Source organism: Chelonia mydas, chromosome 7 (genome assembly GCF_015237465.2).
Source record: "Chelonia mydas isolate rCheMyd1 chromosome 7, rCheMyd1.pri.v2, whole genome shotgun sequence".
NCBI lineage: Eukaryota > Metazoa > Chordata > Testudines > Cheloniidae > Chelonia > Chelonia mydas.
Window position 1 is genome coordinate 97,045,337 of NC_057853.1, and position 19,956 is coordinate 97,065,292.

A 19,956-nucleotide genomic window follows, 5' to 3' on the forward strand; every position below is an offset into this window, starting at 1 on the left:
AATACTATTCTTGTATGGCTTATCCTTTGCCATGATATATTCTGTTCAACCACGGCATGTTTTCTGCTGTTGTTGACACCATAAACAAATCAAACATACTGTTGTATAGTAAATCTCTCCACAAAGTGACTTTTATTCTAAGCATCTTCCTCTTTCTACTTTTATTAGCAATTTTTTTTTTATTACTTACAACCTTTTTGCCCTACTCTAACAACTATCTCAAGAAATTCAATTTGAACCAACTTCAGCTGCACAGAAATGCAGTGCAATTCTTGTGGCAAAACATATCCTAGCCAGAACAAATAGTATAAAAATTATTTATGGCATTCTCCAAATCCTATTACAGTCAACAAGTGACTTTCCATTTAGTTCAATAGGTACTGAATCTATCCAATAGCATGCCCTTAAAAGGGATTTTGCTTCAACAGAGCAATAATACAACACTTTGGACAAGGAGAGAGCAGGGAGAGCTGCCTGAATCAAAATAGAAGTTACTCATCCATATTGGTCCATACTTTTGTGACGTGCTCTCAGCTTGAAAAACTTCTGTCAATGAGTGTCTCCTACTGAGTCTCAAGAACACAAAGGAGCATGGCCCCAAGCACATTTCAGCACTTTTCTACCTAGTGAGGGTGCAGTAGGCTCCAAACTCAGCTCATTGCCCTTAACTCTTTACTGGGAAAGGCATTTTCCTTTCTTAAAAAATCCTAAGCATCCTCTTCCCCCTGTATTTTCCTGCTTGTGTCATTCTGGATGTTAGCCTACTTGAGCACCTCCTTCTTCTGATTTTACTCTTCTTAGAACTGTTCTTCCTTCCTAGTTAACCTTCCTTTTAGGAACATTGACCTACATTGGCATTGTGGCTTATTTTGATTGAGATGTTGTGGTTGGTTTTTTTTTTTTAATATATACACTGTGATACAGGAGGGCCAGGGAGCAGGGGTAGAGGGGAAATATATAAGCCCCAGGCTAATTAAGGTGTGGTTCCCTGTAGACTAGGGGGGTGGCCTCAGGTTAATTGAAGCCCCTGAAGTCAATTAAGGCTCTGTCAGGAACCTAATAAAAACTCCCCTGCTTCAGGCAGTCAGGGAAGATGAGGAAGGAGAGAGGACTGGAGCTTGGAGGTCTGTTTTGAAAAACCAGAGAACCTGAAAAACCAGGGAGACCCTGCTCCAGCAGGTGAGGGAGACTCCCATCCCCAGCATCTAAGGACCAAAGCTACCCCACCCAAGGGGGAAGAAGGTAAGAACCTGTAGGGGTTGAGAGGGACTGGGGCTCAGAGTGAGGAGCAAACCCAGACCCCCTCCCCTGCTTTCCTCCTCTACCACCTTCCTGGGCCACTAGCGGGGCCCTTGGTGCGCCACGAGCAGGGGCAAGGGGTGGCATCTTAGCCCCCCACCAAGAAAAGCTCAGGACCCACCATACTAACATCGGCCGTCTTGTCACATGATATAGATATAAAAGCTGAACTGCAACACAACCACTTTTAAGCTGAAATAAGTGTCTACACATAAAACACCAATTTTACTAAAATGGTTATCTGATGCAAATCTGTGTATAAGAGGCCTACAAAAAACAGGTTTTATTTTGTGCTTCATATAAAGAGATGACACCTGTTACTGACACCTATGTTCAGTGACTTTGGTACCTAGGGGAAGGCTACAACATTGAGAAGTATCTGATCTGTCTCATCTTTTCCAACCAAATCTGCAAATATTTGGGAGCTCCAAAGAGCCTCCTCCATTAATAGGGGGTCTCAAGGCCCACTCACCCGAGTTCAGTACTGTCTACTACCACCACCAGTGAGGGGTACTTTAATCACAAACAACTGGTTAATAAGCGTCTTCTGCCCTCTTCCCTCAAAGTAGCACCCACCCACCCACACTTCCCAACTCTTCAGTGTCAAGGGAGGTCAGTATGGGTGATGGCAATGTTAACTCTGTCAGTGTCAAAGACTGTGGTGGTTTCAGTGTCTGACCTTTGCCATCCACTCTTCAAGTCCTCCATCTCCATTTCTGGGCCATAGTCTCGTATTAGTGCTTTATTCTTCATCTCAAAGCTTACTGTTTTTTCTCTATTGAAATCAGTAGGGTTGCATGGGATGTGCTGATTGAGTCACTCAACATTTCATGAAGTATGACAGCCCTTATCCATTATCAGGATTTATAAATGATCTTTACATTTAACAAAGGTGGTTAAAATGCCATCATGTTTTTTCAGAGTCAATATTCTGAGTATTAAAATCTCTCTAGAGGAAGTGTATTTTAGATTGAGATGGTGGCATGTATTTCATGAGAGTCTGCCCTGAGTCAGGTGTGTGTCAAATAACATTTAAAACTGTACTCTCCATTTTGATGACTTTATACTTTGAAGCAAGACTGTGGAGTGCAATCACTAATCTCCAAGTGAGGTTTGTGGAGTAATAGTTGTCTAGTATCTCATATTTGCTGGTTTATGCCATTTGCATAAGCAGATAACAAAAGCACCTCTTATTCTTAAACCCCGTAATGCTTTCCAGCAAGTGAAATAAGTCAATATCCCTTCGGTGAAAAGAGGGTCATTTCATACTTTCCCCTGGCTATGGAGTTCTGCCCACTTATTGCAGAGATGAATTTTCCTTTTCCTTGCATTTGGAAGTATATCATTAATTCCTTGTACCACACCCTCTGCTGCAGTGGAGTTTTTCTTTCTTTCCCTTTCCTTCCTTCCTGATATGGTATTAACATATCTCTGAAATCTTTTCTGCCAGATTTACCATCTTTGTGCCAAACTTCGGTATTAGCTGCTTACTTGGAATGCAAAAGAAAAAGATGCAAAATTTAAGAGGGGTATTATTGTCCTAGTAACTTGTGTATATATATTGGCCTCTCTTCCCTATTTCCTCTTCCCAATGTTCTGTCTCTTTCACTTCTCTAACTCATTATTTTTGTTAGAGAAAATATTGGCACTGTGTGTATTTGCTTCAGCTGCTAAATTTCTATTAAATGCACCAGAAAACCATCAATGTATATAATTCTTTTCTATATGCCCTAGAAACAAGATGTCCTGGGTTCTATAATTCATGTAGACACTAATGGACATCTTGTATACTGTCATACATTACACATGGTGAATAATGGAAAGTATAAACTTTCAGGATTATTTGATATGTTTTTTTCTGTGTGCATTTGGAATGTATAAATATGAAAGAAAAGGCTTAGCATTACAATAATTTCTGAATATTAAAGAAACTGTTACTTGGGGGTATACTGGCAATACTTAACAACTTATATTGTTCTCATTTCTGTAATTACTTTATTTCTTGAATCAATACTTCAAGTGCTGATATTACATTTCCAGATGAGTTACAGTGGGAACTGTGAAAAGTACAATTTCCTCCCTGGCTTGAAGTGACGGACTTTACAGGGAATTGAACAAAATCTACATTAAAGTACAGAGTCTCTGACAAAGAGGGACATGTAGGGCCTGCAGAAATCACTGCTCTCTCCAGCTGCCTGTACTAATTCCAAGAGTATTGCAGCACCCTGGGTAGATAAAAGACATAAGTATCAAAATAGCCATGCAGTGAAAACCCATAGGCCTGACCTGCAACATGTCCTGACTGTGCATCAAAAATTATGGCCCTGCTTTTGCAAACTGCTCTGTGCAGGCAGATCCCTACACCTACTTAGTCTTCTCAAAACAACTTGGGCTCCATGCAGGCACCCACACGGAAAAACTGGCAGGAATAGGTCCTTTCTGTGTAAATATACACCGTGGTCATATGGTTTACACTATGTCATGTAATACCTGTGCCATAATATTCATATGCATAGCTTCATCTGACGTAACAGGGATTTCAGACCACTGCGGCCATGTGAACATCTGATTTACTTTTGAATTATATAAATTCAATTACAGCTAATGTAACTATCCATTAAGGTGAAAAACAGCACAATTGTATGACAAGTATATTTATGCATATTTATAATTGTCCACTACAAGATTTCTTGCACCTTCCTCTGAACCATTTAAGTTTTGGCCACTATCAGAGACAAGATACTGGACTAGATAGACTTGTCTCATCAGTATGATCACTTCTGTGAATATTTCAAATATGAGAGAGTGTACCAGGGAGAATTCACCCACAATTCCTTGACAAATTCAGGTTTCAGAGTAGCAGCCGTGTTAGTCTGTGTTCGCAAAAAGAAAAGGAGTACTTGTGGCTCCTTTAAGCATAAGCTTTCATGAGCTACAGCTCACTTCATCCGATGCTAGTACTCCTTTTCTTTTTGACAAATTCAGAATTTAATAATAGTTGTCATTGTATTGGATTCTCTCAATTCTGTCCTAAGCATTGTGGAGAACCATGTCATCTGAGATACCATGGAGAAGTAACTGTTAGCAGATCAGGACGCCTCATGGACCAAACAAGGACAGGGCAGCTCCTTGGAGATTCTGTGAAGGTGCAGGACTAGGGCCAAAGAATCTGCGTTATAAGTGACTAAATGCAAATATACTCCTTTACATTAAAACATAAAGCAGCATTCTGTTGTGCACCTAAGCTGCATTTAAAATACAGCAATTATATTTTTGAAGTAGGCTTTTTTCACATTGCAAGTAGAGATTATAGAATGCATAATTTATATGGTGTATTGTAGCATTTCCTTATTTCTAAATGCAGAACAAAACTGCTTTAAAAACAGCAAACACCAGCTGAAGGTTCGCATGGTTACACAACCTAATTATAAATATTCCACAAGCTCCAAAAGCACAGCAAAGTAAATAAATGTTTCATACAGCTGAAGAACCATCCTTTATAGTCATATTTTAGTTTTGAAAGTAATTAAAACAAAACATTCATTCTGGTCTGTAATTTAACAGATGCTGAGATTTTGTACCTTATCAATGGGAATATAGTTAAGGATAACGATATTGAAATCATAGGAATGAATACTTTTTTAAAAATCCAGAAATGAACAATTTTTTATGAAAATTAAAAATCAGACACTGTTCACTTTTTTCCGAATACAAAAGGCTATGTGGTGTTAAAAACAAATCTGTTGTGTTTTCACTGTGTCACTTTTGCTATACAGTGGATCAGGACTGAAATGTGGCTTCCAATAAATCTGTATGCAGCATCTCTTATAATTAGCAGAAGCAGCAGTAGCACCTATTCCTACTCTGTACTTTGGTATGAGTCACAACTTTCCACTTGTGCTGCTGAATTACAGCCAGTGCTGGAGGTGGTATTTTTTGAGATAAACAATATTATCCACCAGAAACTGATACAAGATCATAAAAGTGATTTTTATTTATGGCTATCGACCTTCAGCTATCTTGTCAGTATAGTGTGTTGCTGCACTGGAAAATGCTGGATTTATTTTAACCTTGCTCTGAGAAGTAGGCTTGCCAAATATCCTTCCACTGATAGCATCAAAAATTATTGCATGATTCGATTTATGTTTAGTTTTCTGATCACAATGGCTGTGACGAAGCAAATACATATTATGCTTTTCCTAGAAGTACAACTATGAAGATCAACACATCTCGAATTCACTTTGTTGCTTCAATAGTAAAGCGTCTCTCCCACAAAAGATGGCACTCTACTTAAACCATATACCTCCCATCTGTTTAAAGCTCAGGTCTCTGAGTGGTGCGTGCTGCCAGTGGTCTTTACAACAACCACCTTGGAGAACTGAATGCTTTAAATGATTTAAAACTGCTTCACATAGTATCTGTCTCTGATTAATATCTTATTTGGCATTTGAAAAGTAACCATTTTAGACTAGGAAAGACTAGTAATCCTGTTCTGCTGGATCTACTTCCCATTTTGGGAAAGTGACAGTGAAACTATATTACCTCCAGCATACCAGGCCTTTTATTCTGTGAAGTGGAAGCAGGAACAGAGTAATGGACCTGGCATACATAATTTTCTTATCTTATCTTTGTTTCCTGAGTTGCTTTCCAGTCTTCTGATAGCATTCTCACTCTCTTTGTAAAATAAACTGATTTGATGGGTTTTAATTTTATACAACATTCAAGTCCATAGATGACTTGACATAGATGAGAAACAGTCTGTCTATAAGGACTAAACTGAAATCTTAAATGTAAGATAATGGGCCATATAATGGACTAGTGTAAATCAATAAAGTTACAATGGAACTATACCAGTTGACCTCATCTGAAGATCAGGCCCAGTATTTCCAAAAACTTTGGTTACATTTCCAGTCACTTATAACTACCCCGTCTTATCCCTGAAGAAAAAAAGCCAGTGCCCCTGAAGTGTTAATAAGGCTCTGCCAGCCCATCAGCATCTTGACAGCTGCTACCCAGGATGATGCCTGAGGAGAGGACAATTGAGGCTGACCAGCAGCAAGGGATGGGGAGTATGTTTCATTTTTTTGCTGGTATCATTCTTTTTCTTGGGTTTTCTTTCCCACTTTTGTTTTTACTTAATTGTGAAAGGATTGCATATATGTAACCTTTATTTAATTTTTAAAAAAATCCCCAAACTCACAAATTTATGCCAAATAAACACTGTTCAGAACAAACAAGTTACTTTTTTAATCAAATGTATAACTTAGTAAAAATGTAGCCTTTTATCAAGACAACTTCCCATCTTCCATTATTGATCCATTGACTACCCTTTTTGCATAGTATTATTCTGGGCTCCGAGCTAGAAATTCCTTGCCTATGGCTTCTGCTGCTAAGTCTTTCTCTTTTATACTTCTCTAAATCATTTTGGTTTGGGATGTTGGTAATTAAATATAATATAAATTCGCTAGCAAGTTTGATACAGCTAGGGTGACCAGACAGCAAGTGTGAAAAATCAGGACGGGTGGGGGGTAATAGGAGCCCATATAAGAAAGACCCAAAAATCGGGACTGCCCCTATAAAATCAGGACATCTGGTCACCCTAGATACAGCAGAAGTACACCAGCATGGCAAAGCTCAAAATATTCAGTTTGGTTAAGCCCTTTTTGTTACCCATAAGGGTCTCCCTGAAAGTCCTATATATCAAGCCCTCTTCTACAACATAGATACCACCTGAGAACCTAATCACAGCCTTCTTTCCCAAAGTTGGCATTGCTCCCCATATCATTTGAAGTTCTTTTCCTGTCCGCCTTTCCCCCAATTCTCATTCACCTTTCTTTGACTATAGATCCTGCTCTAACTTTAGTGGGCTTTGCATCAGGTCCCCAACCTTAAATCCAAACTTTTCTCTCCTCCCTTTGAGTACAATTAACTTTCTCTCTATTGATCTCTTAGGTGAGGCTTACTGATTAATTTCCTGACATGTCTTTCTCTCTTTTGATTTTTCCACTTCCTTTTAACTCAGAGTAGGCCTTCTTTCATTGCAAGTATCCTCCCAATTTCAGGAAAGAATCTCAGCAGTTCTAGTAACTTTTTGCTGAGCCAGATAAGGACTTATATCGTGTGCGCTCTTGGGGGGACTTCCCTTGGAAAAGATGCACCAGAATGTATGCTGAGCTCTTTCTGACTTGACGGAAGCTTTGAGCACATGAGCTCTAAAGAGCAACTGCCTCAGCAGAGACTGCCATCTCCAAAGACTGCCTGATGAAATGGGCAGTGTATCAGTTCAGGTAGGAAGCCAATTTATGGCTCAGAATTTAAGGGCTAAGTCTGCAGCTGGCACAAATCCACATAGATCAGTTGAAGTTAACACTTACTAGACTTAGGGTCAGAACTGCCGATATTTTTTTTTTTCCAGTGTTCGTAGGTTATGCTCTGTAAACCTATTTTTAAACCCTCTCTCAGAGATCAGGTTTCAGAGTAACAGCCGTGTTAGTCTGTATTCGCAAAAAGAAAAGAAGTACTTGTGGCACCTTAAAGACTAACCAATTTATTTGAGCATAAACTACAGCTGTAGCTCATGAAAGCTTATGCTCAAATAAATTGGTTAGTCTCTAAGGTGCCACAAGTACTCCTTTTCTCTCAGAGATCTAATTCAGTGTGCAGTATCCTGATTTGATAAACCCTCCACGCTCCCCCCCCCCCCCCGCCAAATTTAGTTACTTTCTGTAACTTTTAACATAAACAATCATGGGTAAATAGAGTTGTAGTTAGAGAGAGGTTTAAACCACAGAGATTGTCTCTTTGCCAAAATTTGTGTGGGATTATCTGATCTAGAATTCTGGTTAAGACCTATTTCTGGCATTATGATGTCATTTGGATCGTATATCTACACCATACTAATGTGAACACTAAATATCAAAAAGCAAAATCTGTATTTATGCCTTTTAAATATTTAAAGGTTAGCAAAACCTGTTGAAGTGAGTGGAATGACTCCTAGTAACATCACTGGAGTTTGGCTCTGTTCCCAAGAGTTTAATGAAATCTTGGAGTGAGGGAGGATTTATCAATGTCTGCTACTCAAAACAGGAACAAAAAGATCTTGAATTTGGACAGACTCAGAATAGCTCTCAAAATGGTGGGATAGCCAATATAAATCAACATCCTCTCATTTAATTTCCAAATTAAAATGTTTTTACTATTGAGACTCATGAGTGAATCTCAAACTTATCTGAATATCAGAGTCTCTCTGGTCCATTTATTAAGTTGAAAACCTCACAAAAGGCCCAGTTCTGCTGTATTGAAGTTAATGGCAAAACTGCTATTAAGTGGTGCAATACTGAGGCTCATTTATGTCTAAAAAGAGGCTTCTGATATTTTCATGTTCCTGCAGGAATGCACATTCTACAAAAACAGCCTCTGTTGTAGTGTTTTCAATTGCAACTTAAACCAGGAAGCAGAGTTCTGTGTTTATATGGAAATAAAAGAAATACTGTTTTTTGAAACTTACAAAAGCCTCTGTTCTAATTTAGGGCTTGTTCTTTCCTTATCTAAACAGGTCATAAATGATTCAGATTGATGGGAACCCCAGAAATGAAAAGTTCAAAGCTAATATTTGGTATTCATCCTTCACTCTTGGACCAAATTTCTGCAACTTAGGTAGGCCCTGACCCAACAAAGCACATGAGTAGTCCCATTGACTTCAGTTAAATTAGTCATATGCTTACAGTTAAGCATGGGCTGAAATGTTTTGCTGGATCAACCCATACAACTTATTACCACACGATTTGGGTGTTGGTAATATATGCCATCATGTAGCATTTCCCTGTAATACTAGTTAAACAGCAAGCTAATAGAGTAAGCATTAGCTTTAAATATCCTGGCTTTTGTGTTGCATTAATGCTATTTTAAACGCAATTTGTTTTCTGTTACCTTTCTTCCCAACGATACAATGAGTAGGTGAATATTCGTATCTGAATAGTAGAACTATTCCAAATGGGCACTGAAGATAAAAGGCACAGCTGATGTTTTTCATTTTGCTATGTCGTAATAGAAAAGATGCTTTAGACAAAAAAGTGTTGTTTAAGCAGTGGGATTCCTGACATCCTTCATATAGCTTCATTTGCCTGTTTTTGTTTTTAGAATATAACATAGTGGTACAATTAAACAGTGCAGAATCACTATGCTAGCTTTGAATTACTTTATTTCAGTGTTTGAAAAGTGAATTAAATGCGGGAGCATTCATAAATTAAGAAGAGTTCTTGGTAATAACATCACGTGCTCACACTTAAGTCTACATTTAAGCATGAATTTCTACTTATAAGGGCAAACAGAATTGCTGACCTTTCACATTTTAAAAAATATTGTAATTTGCATCACAGAATTTCCAAGGCACTGCTGCATAGCTTTACATTCAGTTTTAAGCACTGAAGCGGACAGAGAGCGCAAATGGGAGAAGGATGAAAATCAGCTGCGGTGATGGGGTGGGTGGTGAAAGGAAAAGAAAACAGTGGGGAGATGAAGTAGATAAATTTAAAGGATGCAGAGATTAGAGGAAAAGCAAAAAATGTGGGGAAGGATCAGCAACATAATAAATTGGGGAGGTGAGATTGTGAGAAAACAAACCTACCTGTTTAATTTTTGGAATGCTGTTTGCTTGGCATAATAGGAGGTGATTTCTATTAGTGAGAGGGTTTTTTAAGGTAATGAAGCTCTACTGATGCATTTTATTTGTCAGTATAAAAATATACATTCCGCTTGTGTATTAATATTGAACTTGTAATTTTAACATAAATAGTCCAATGTTCTGTATTGCTATCTAACCTCAAAGTTTCTGAGCCAGTTTGATAACTTGACATATTTTATTATACTTATTCTAGCTACAGTCTGGGAAAGAAGATACATTATGTATGGTATCTATTTTTCTCCTCTTCACTGATTTTAGGCCCTGATCCTGAAAAATCTTAAGCATATTGTTCTGGGGTAGATACACCCTATCGAGGGGTGTCTGGTCACATATGGTCAGCAGGGAGCTTATGCTGCAACTGCTCAAGTCTTTCTGATGGCCCAGCCTCCCAGTACAGCAGTCCATCGGTCCTCTGAGTCTCAGGGGTCATCTCTGCGAGGACTGCAGTGACTCAGTCCCTTCCCAGATCTCTGCTGGCTGTCTGGTGTGTGCCTGGTCTCTGTGGACTGGGGTCCTGGCAGCTCCGTGTAGGGAGCCAGCAATACTCATCCATTCTCCTCCATGGTCCAGCACAGCTGAGCTGGGCTACTTCCCTTTGTACCCTGTCTCCAGGCTGAGCATGTGCAGCAGGGATGGACGGGTGTGGCTTCCTCAACCTGCAGTGCACAGTTAACCCCTGCAGGGCCAGTGGAGAGTAGATACATCCTGTCACACACATACTTCACAATGTGTGAAGAAACAGTGAAACACATGCATAAGTCTTTGAAAGACCATTGGACTATTTACAGATTTCCTAGATAGAGAAAGGAGAATGTAGGTCCAGCAGCCTAACTCTGATCTGGCAGTGGTGCCAGCCTCAATGTGCTGTTGTCTGGTTCTTCAACAAACATTTGCACACCTCCCTCCATGATACTCCCCACACATGGAATGTTCTTCCTGAGCTAGCTTTTGATACCACTAGGTTCTCCTTGTTCAAATCCCACCTCTGCCATGACATCTCCTTGTTGTAAGGTAATTGGGATGGAGGGTGAGACACCGTGTACCAATAAAATCTGGTATTGTCAGGATTTATCCACAGCTACCTAGACTAATTAATTGTTTCCTTGTCCTTAACCCTCAGGCAGGGTTAGTGTTAGTTATGTTTGGAAAATACTTCTTCGCACACTGGAAGCTAATAAATAATACATACTGCTTTATTTCCACCAAAATTATGAAGACTTAATACAAAACTCAGAACAACTGCACTTGTGCACTGAACTCAAGTTATCCTATTCTGGTTTGGTTTTGTTTGTTTTTAATGAAGTGTGTCTGTCATTTTTGTCTTTTTAAATGTCTTGATCTTCTAGGACCCTTTGTTAATTGCATAGGAAGCTGCATGCAAAATCTTGCATTACAATTGAAAGGCAGCCAATGGAGATTTATAGACACAATCGTATCTGTCACACTTTTTACAATATTAGGGTTCAGTCCTGCAGTACTTAAGCATGTGTAAACCCACAAAGGACTCCTCTGATGTCAATGAGGTTGCTCATGGAAGTCCCCATTCTATTTATTTCCCCTTTTGTGTGGCTGGTTTGGGCCCTTAGCCATTCTCACAGAATACTTACTGGATTTTTTTTTAATTTGAAAAGCTCATTACAGATGTTCCATTAAAGGGACATTAATATGTTGCACTGATATAAGCATTTCATGGATGCTTGCTTGCTAAATGCACCAGTTCAGATTTTGCATTAACTCAATTTTCTGGGTATTCCAGTAAAGGAAGATTTAATACATGTCCTGAAGTGTCTATTTCAAACCAGGTAATAAAACACATCTTTCAGAGGGACGCTATGCTTCATTTCGATAAAATTATTGCTTATTCATATGTATATTATACTTCCCTCAATATTTTTCATGTCTAGTATTTGGTTCATATTCCCCCCCGCCATCCCCTTGCCAGGAAAATTGCCAGGAAAATAGTCAGTGGGAGCTGTTGAGTGCTCAGAACTTCTGAAAATAAGACCAGTTATTTAGGTAACTTAAGATGGGCTAAGGGCCTGACTTTAGGCACACAGTTCTGAAAATCTTGATCCATAATTATTCAAAATTCCTAAAGTTCACTTTTTTGTGCCAGAAGTTTAAGTGCTGCCATTTCTGACAAATCATTGCATCAGCTCTTGCTTTGTGGCAGAAACTTTAACTTCCATTTTTGCACTCAGCTGCAAAAATACCTTGGAGAAATAACCTCTGTTTGCTCAAGCTTCTTTACAAACTGAAGCTACCTGGTAGAGAAAAATGTTTTAAAGTTCAGAATCTGATCAAAATAAGGTTACTGTTAGAGGGTACATCCTTCTTAAAGCTATTGTATTAGGTAGAGTGATCGCGCTATTAAAAAAATCAGTCAAGCGATTAATTGCACTGTTAAATAATAGAATACCATTTATTTAAATATTTTTGATGCTTTCTGGATTTTCAAATATATTGATTTCAATTACAACACAGAATACGAAGTGTAAAGTGCTCACTTTATATTTATTTTTGACTACAAGTTGCCATAAATATAAAGGGAAGGTTGTTAACCTTCCTGTATACAGTACTGTAAAATCCCTCCTGGCCAGAGGCACAATATCCTTTTACCTGTAAAGGGTTAAGAAGCTCAGGTAACCTGGCTAGCACCTGACCAAAAGGACCAATAAGGGGACAAGATACTTTCAAATCTGGGGAGGGGCAGGGAATGCTTTTGTCTGTCTGTTATGTGTGCTTGCTGGAGAGAGATCAAGAAAGCAAGCAATCCAACTCCATTAGAATTAGTAAGTACTAGCAAGGAAATGTATTAGTTTACTTTTGTTTTGGCTTGTGATTTTCTCTGTGCTGAAAGGAAGGTGTATTCCTGGTTTTCTTTTTGTAATTTTAAAGTTTTTGCCCAGAGGAAATCCTCCGTGTTTTAAATCTGATTGCCCTGTGAGATTAGCTTCCCTTCTAATTTTACAAAGATGCTTCTTTTACCTTTTTTCTTTCTAATAAAGTTCTGTTTCTTTTAAGAGCCTGACTGATTTCTCTATGGTCCTAAGACCCAGGGGTTTGGGTCTGTGATCACTTTGTAACCAATTGGTTAGGCTATTATTCTCAAGCCTCCCCAGGAAAGGGGGTGTAAGGGTTTGGGGGATATTTGCAGGGAATAGGAACTCCAAGTGGTCCTTTCTCTGATTCTTTGTTAAATCGCTTGGTGGTGGCAGCGTACCCTCCAAGGGCAAAGAGTTTGTGACTTGGGGAAATTTTACCCTAAGCTGGTAGAAATAAGCTTAGGGGGTCTTTCATGTGGGTTTCCCACATCTGTACCCTAGAGTTCAGAGTGGGGAGGGAACCCTGACACAAGTATTTGTACTATGAAAAAGCAAAAGAAATATTATTTTTAAATGCACCTAATACAAGTTCTGTAGTGCAATCTCTTTAGCATGAAAGTTGAACTTACAAATGTAGAATTAGGTACAAAAAAACCTGCACTCAAAAATAAAACAATCTAAAATTTTAGAGCCTGCATGTCCACTCAGTCTTACTACTTGTTCAGCCAATCGCTCAGACAAACAAGTTTGTTTACATTTGCAGGAGATAATGCTGTCCACTTCTTGTTTACAATGTCACCTTAAAGTGAGATCAGGCATTCTCATGGCACTGCAGTACCCGGCGTCACAAGATATTTACATGCCAGAGGTGCTAAAAATTCATAAGTCCCTTTGTACTTCAACTACTATTCCAGAGGACATGTGTCTATGCTGATGACTGGTTCTGCTCAATAACAATCCAAAGCAGTGCGGATCGACACATGTTCATTTTCATTATCTGAGTCAGATGCCACCAGTAGAAGGTTTATTTTCTTTTTTGGTGGTTTGGGTTCTGTAGTTTCCGCATCGGAGTATTGTTCTTTTAAGACTTCTGAAAACATGCTCTACATCTCGTCCCTCTCTGATTTTGGAAGGCATTTCAGATTCTTAAATCTTGGGTCAAGTGCTGTAGCTATCTTCAGAAATCTCACATTGGTACCTTCCTTGCGTTTTGTCAAATCTGCAGTGAAAGTTTTCTTAAAATGAACATGTGTTGGGTCATCATCTGAGATGGCTAGAACATGAAATATATGGCAGAATGCAGGTAAAACAGACCGGGGACATACAATTCTCCCTCAAGGAGTTCAGTCACAGATTTAATTAACACTTTTCTTTTTTTAACGGAGTTTTGAGTTTGTAACAAGTTTTCAGGTTTCTTTATGAAAGCATTACACACTTTTATTCAGAACAGAATTACTCTGGACACAATTTTAAAGATCTTTTCTGAGTCCTATTGTGCGAGAATAATTCTAATTTTATACTATCTCCTATTTTCTGTGGGGCTGAAAATAAAATGTACTATACAGTTCAGTTGCATTGTTACCATACATCAGATTTGTGAGCATAATTCAAAAGCTTTTGAATTATGGCTGGTTTGGCAGGTGGTTTTTGTTTGTGTTTTTACAGCACATTTTACTGAATGCCTTTTACTTTTTTGTATGGGGATTGTTGGATTTTTGACTCTAAAGTATACCTTTATCTGTTGCTTCAAGAAAGGTTGGTCACATTTTTGTTGACTTAGGTACCGCTCTTATTGCAATTTAGTTAAATTAAAACCACATGATTTGCTGTGTCCGTGTTGAGTATCCTATTTATACATTTCAGAATTAGCTCCTTACATTTAGTTACAGATATAAAATATGAGCAAATGAACTAAATAAGATCCTTATTTTTTTTTCAGTTTTACAAGAGGTTAAATCATGTGATTATTATTCAAAGAAACGACCTCAGAATCTCCACAGGCTTTACAGAGCATCTCACCAGCAGTCAGGATTGCACGTATCTGACTAACTGAATGGAACTCCATTAATATTTGTAAAGTATTGTAACTTTTAGTATGTTTCCACTATCTCTGCTGTCTCTAGTTTATCTATCCTACTAGCAAGCTTATCTGTAAATGGAAGCCTTACTGTTCTTCCAGTAAAGCTAATTCAACAAAGGACAATAGAGGAACAGTCTAATGGAAGCAGAAGGTCAGTAAGAGACTTTCAATAAAGGAAGGGAGGGGAAGGAAATCCAGCCCCGAGTGAAGCTTTCACCCTTTCCAAATAATATGGAGCGTACAGCACACGGCTACAAGCACAGGAATATTGTCATCAGCCAAGTCCAGCTCCCAGTATAGGCAGTGCCAGTGGGCCTTTAAACAGCAAAAAGCATAATCAACAGTCATTCTGCACTTGCTCAGCCTGTTGTTGAACCACTCCTTGCTGCTTTCAGGGTGCCCCGTGTATGGCTTCATAAGCCACAGCATTAAGGGGTAGGCAGGGTCTCTCAGGATCACAGTTTGCATTTTGATTTCCTCTACAGTGATCTTCTGGTCTGGGAAGAAAGTCCCTGCTTGCAGCTTCTTAAACAGGCCAGTGTTCCAAAAGATGCGTGCATCATGCACCTTTCTGGACCAACCTGCGTTAATGTCTGTGAAATGTCCACGGTGATCCACAAGCGCCTGGAGAGCCATAGATAAATACCCCTTGCGATTAATGTACTCAGTGGCTAGGTGGTCTGGTGCCAAAATTGGAATATGTGTGCCATCTATCGCCGCTCCGCAGTTAGGGAAGCCCATTTGTGCAAAGCCATTCACAATGTCACGCACATTGCCCAGAGTCAGTCTTTTGGAGCAGGATGAGATTAATGGCCCTGCACACTTCCGTCAACACTAGTCCAATGGTCAACTTTCCCACTCTGAACTGGTTAGCGACTGATCGGTAACAGTCTGGAGTGGCCAGCTTCTGGAGTAGCCAGTGCAATCATCACACATTTCTCCAATGGCAGGGCAGCTCTCGTTCTTGTGTCCTGGCGCCACAGGGCTGGGGTGAGCTCATCACACAGTCCCATGAACGTGGCTTTCCTCATCCGAAAGTTCTGCAACCGCTGCTAGTCATCCCAGACGTGCATGACAATGTGATCCCACCACTCGATGCTTGTTTTGTGAGCCCAAAAGCAATGTTCCACTGTGGTCAGCACCTCCCTGAATGCCGCAAGCAATCTCGTGTGATAGCTACTATGCATGGCAAGATCAATGTCCCACTCCTCTTGCCTTTGTAGTTTAAGGAATAACTCCGCTGCCACTTGTGACATGTTAGTCAGAGCAAGCAGCATACTGGTCAGCAGTTTGGTATCCATTCCTGCAGACTGAAGAGGCACAGCGTGCAGTATGCAAACCATTGAAAGATGGCCCCTCCGCCTTCCCACAACTCTTAGCGACAGAAGAGAAGAGAGATGCTCTGTGGGATAGCTGCCCAGAGTGCACCGCTCTGAGTACCGAGTGCCGCAAGTGTGAACACGCTATTGCGCAGGCAGCCAACAGTGTGAAAATACAACAGCACTTTCCCTTCAGTGCTCTCTGAGTGGCGCTATAATTGCCGGTGCTGTAACTCTGCCAGTGGAGACATACCCTTAGAGAGGTTTCATAGGCATTTGGAAGTTGTCATGTCAGATTCCCTATATACACCAGAGTCTTTAAACTTCCTATTCCTTAAATGTAGTTCTATGGCATTCCCTTGTCTAAAGACTTTTGGCCCAGATCATGCACAGACTTTATACATGTGCTCACATTTACTATGTAGCTAGTTCCATTGATTTCAGTTGGACTGCTCAAGTTAGGAAAGTGAAGCATATGCAAAAGTCTTTGCAGGATTTTGGTTTATTGGTTACAAAAAGTATCCTTCCCTAAGTATGGAAAATTTGACAACCTATTGGCCCTGAAATATTCTTTTAAAGTGTCGTGGACCAAAATATGCTCATCATTAGGAAATTTCCTATTTAGAATTCTTAATGAATTTTTGTGTGTGTATACACACATGTGATGTTACTTCTATTTGGTAGGTTTTTTCTCTGAAACTGTTTCTCCAAAGTCACTAGCAAGCTTATGGGTTTCAATAGGTCAATGCTTCACCTGGTGATATCTAAATTGAACTTTTTATTAAAATAGCTAATTCATGAAGATGTTTAATGCATTGTGAAACTCCATCTCCCAGAGCAAAAGAATTTACAGGAGAGTTTATAATGGACTTGTCATAAATATAAAGGGAAGAGTAAACACCTTTAAATCCCTCCTGGCCTTCTTAACCCTCACCTGTAAAGGGTTAAGAAGCTAGGATAACCTCGCTGGCATCTGATCAAAATGACCAATGAGGAGACAAGATACTTTCAAAGCTGGAGGCGGGGGGGGCGGGAAAGGCTCTGTGTGTGTGTGATGCTTTTGCCAGGACCAGAGCAGGAATGCAGGTCAGAACTCCTGTAAAGAGTTAGTAAGCAATCTAGTTAGATATGTGTTAGATTTGGTTTTGCTTAAATGGCTGATAAAATAAGTTGTGCTGAATGGAATGTATATTCCTGTTTTTGTATCTTTTTGTAACTTAAGGTTTTGCCTAGAGGGGTTCTCTATGTTTTGAGTCTGATTACCCTGTAAGGTATTTACCATCCTGATTTTACAGAGGTGATTCTTTTACTTTTTCTTTAACTAAAATTCTTCTTTTAAGAACCTGATTGCTTTTTCATTGTTCTTAAGATCCAAGGGTTTGGGTCTGTGTTAACCTATGCAAATTGGTGAGGATTTTTATCAAGCCTTCCCCAGGAAAGGGGGTGTAGTGCTTGGGGGGGATATTTTGGGGGAGGGGGGGAGACGTTTTCAAGTGGGCACTTCCCCTGTTCTTTGTGTAACACTTTGGTTGTGGCAGCTTTTAACCTAAGCTGGTAAGAATAAGCTTAGGGGGTCTTTCATGCAGGTCCCCACATCTGTAGCCTAGAGTTCAGAGTGGGGAAGGAACCTTGACAGGACTTAAATCAGTTGAATACAAGGCTAACAGTTTTCCAATGTACTGAGAATAGCCTTGTCAAAGAACGCTTCATACATGCTGAGGGAGCACAAACAAAATAGTAGAAATTACATGTGCTTTGCATAGCTGAAAGTGTTTGGGTTGAATTGTACCCTGGCTACTCCTGCTCCCCTCCAAAAAGATAAACAACTTCTGGCTCTTAAAGCTTCCTTTCCCTTTTGTTCCTATTTTCTCCCGTCAGGCTCCTCATCTTTTTTGCTCTCTTCAGAGAATGACAAGGTTCGAACACTCTGAAACAGCGTGAATACTATTTTTAAAAAATCACAAACTCAAGGGTTTCCTGACTTGAATTGCCAGCCTTGAACTACACACTTTTATCTGGGATTATGTGGTTTAATAAAAAATTGAAGGTTTTATGCAAAATCCCTGCATCTTTAACATTAGTATAACCTGATTCAGCTATTTTAAAAAGGTAAGAAATTATGCATGACCAAGAGCAGCAGACATAATAAAATATTATGAATGTTATTTAAGAAATACATATCCATATAAACATAAATGTATGACACATAGCATATAAAATCTGTCTTTATTTGGTAAAATTCCCTGAACTATGCAAAACCTAATAACAGTGACAGTCATTAGAAATCAAAATGTAAGCAGTGGATTATAAAGTAACCATGAATGGTATTATTGAATTACTTAGAAAATATTATGTTTAACTTGTTTAGAATACCTTTTAGATATATGTATTTTAATCTAATTATTCCATTGCTATACCTTGCATGATGTACTTATTCCCTAATGCAATTTTGATCTAATCAATGTATAATTTGCTAGTGTATCATTTGAGAACTTTTCTTAGGGTTAGGAAAAAAAGTGAAATTAGTAAGTGCAGATTTTCTGTCTGAGGAGATGGGCTAAGGGTTTATGGCTTCTCAAGAAGTTGCTCCTGTGATGGGAAAAGTGTATGATAATAGAGACGAAACAGCATAAATTCCCTCCAAAAAGTTCCCCATTTGTTAATCTTCTAGGCCTCATCTCCCCCCCACTCAGGATAACCCACATGGTGATGGAATGTGTCTTTGAATTCTTCCATAAGGATGTTGGGGTTTGTCCCTCCATGGAAGAGGCCGGGGTCTGACCCACCCTAATTTGCACTGTTATCTGAGGGACCACTGCACGGTTGTCCAACCTCTCTGGCTTGATAGGGCTCTTCAGCTACCCATGATCTCAGAGGTATACAGAACTGCAGCAGCCTCTGCAACTCCCCTCAGGATTGGTGGTTTCCAAGCTATGTACAGTAACTTTTGGCTCTGTGGTTTGTAGAGAAGGTGGATTGGCTAGATTTGTCTTTTCTTTCTCTGTCTTGTGTAATAATGGATAAGGTAAAGGTGTTGCTTCTGAACTATATACAGAAAATAAGATACAATGTGATCTCTTGGGAGCCTGGTCTGTACATGCAGGATGAGTCAAAATGTTGGTATCTTTGGCTACCAGGTGAGTGAATGGAAAATAGCACATATTTGGATCTGAGAGCCACATGTGCTGGGTGGAAGATCTCTTATGAGAGTTGGAGACCATATTGGAAATGTATACGATGGCAATAATATGATGGCTGTTGCTTGAGATTTGTTGGAAGTACAATGACAAAATGAAGGCAGTCTTTTTGGAATATGTATGCATTTTACAAATGTGCATAGCTCATATACCTTGTATATGAGGACACAGAATATTTATCTACTTTCCCTTAACAGTTCTTTTTATTCCTTTAAATAATTAGTTTTACTACAACGTTCCCATGGAGTTTCAGAAGTTGGCACAACCTCTGCTTAGAGTTCATTTCAATCAAGAATATAATATTTCAAAATTAGTGGCAAATGGCTCATTTTTAGACTCAGGAAATGTCACACAAAGGCACTTCTTTTTCAAAAATTAAATATAGGTTCCAAATATGCAACTTTTTATTTTCAAAAGTCCCTTGGAGTTTTACTGTCATGAGGCATGTATGATAGGACTCAGAAGTGTTAACTATTGAGAGGTCCCCCATTAACAGTCAGCATTTGTCAAGACTTACTACCCAGTGTTAACTAAGCTCTCTATGGTTATTCCC

The 19,956-nt window shown here is 39.2% G+C and overlaps 1 long non-coding RNA gene across 1 annotated transcript in view; it reads left to right on the forward strand.

Moving 5' to 3' along the window:
- The first annotated feature begins 492 nt into the window (after positions 1-492).
- Positions 493-19,956, forward strand: part of LOC122466732 — a 71,616-nt gene continuing 52,152 nt past the window's right edge. Inside the window, exon 1 of the long non-coding RNA XR_006292485.1 lies at positions 493-1,242. This is a non-coding gene — a long non-coding RNA (uncharacterized LOC122466732). The remainder of the gene's footprint in view (positions 1,243-19,956) is intronic.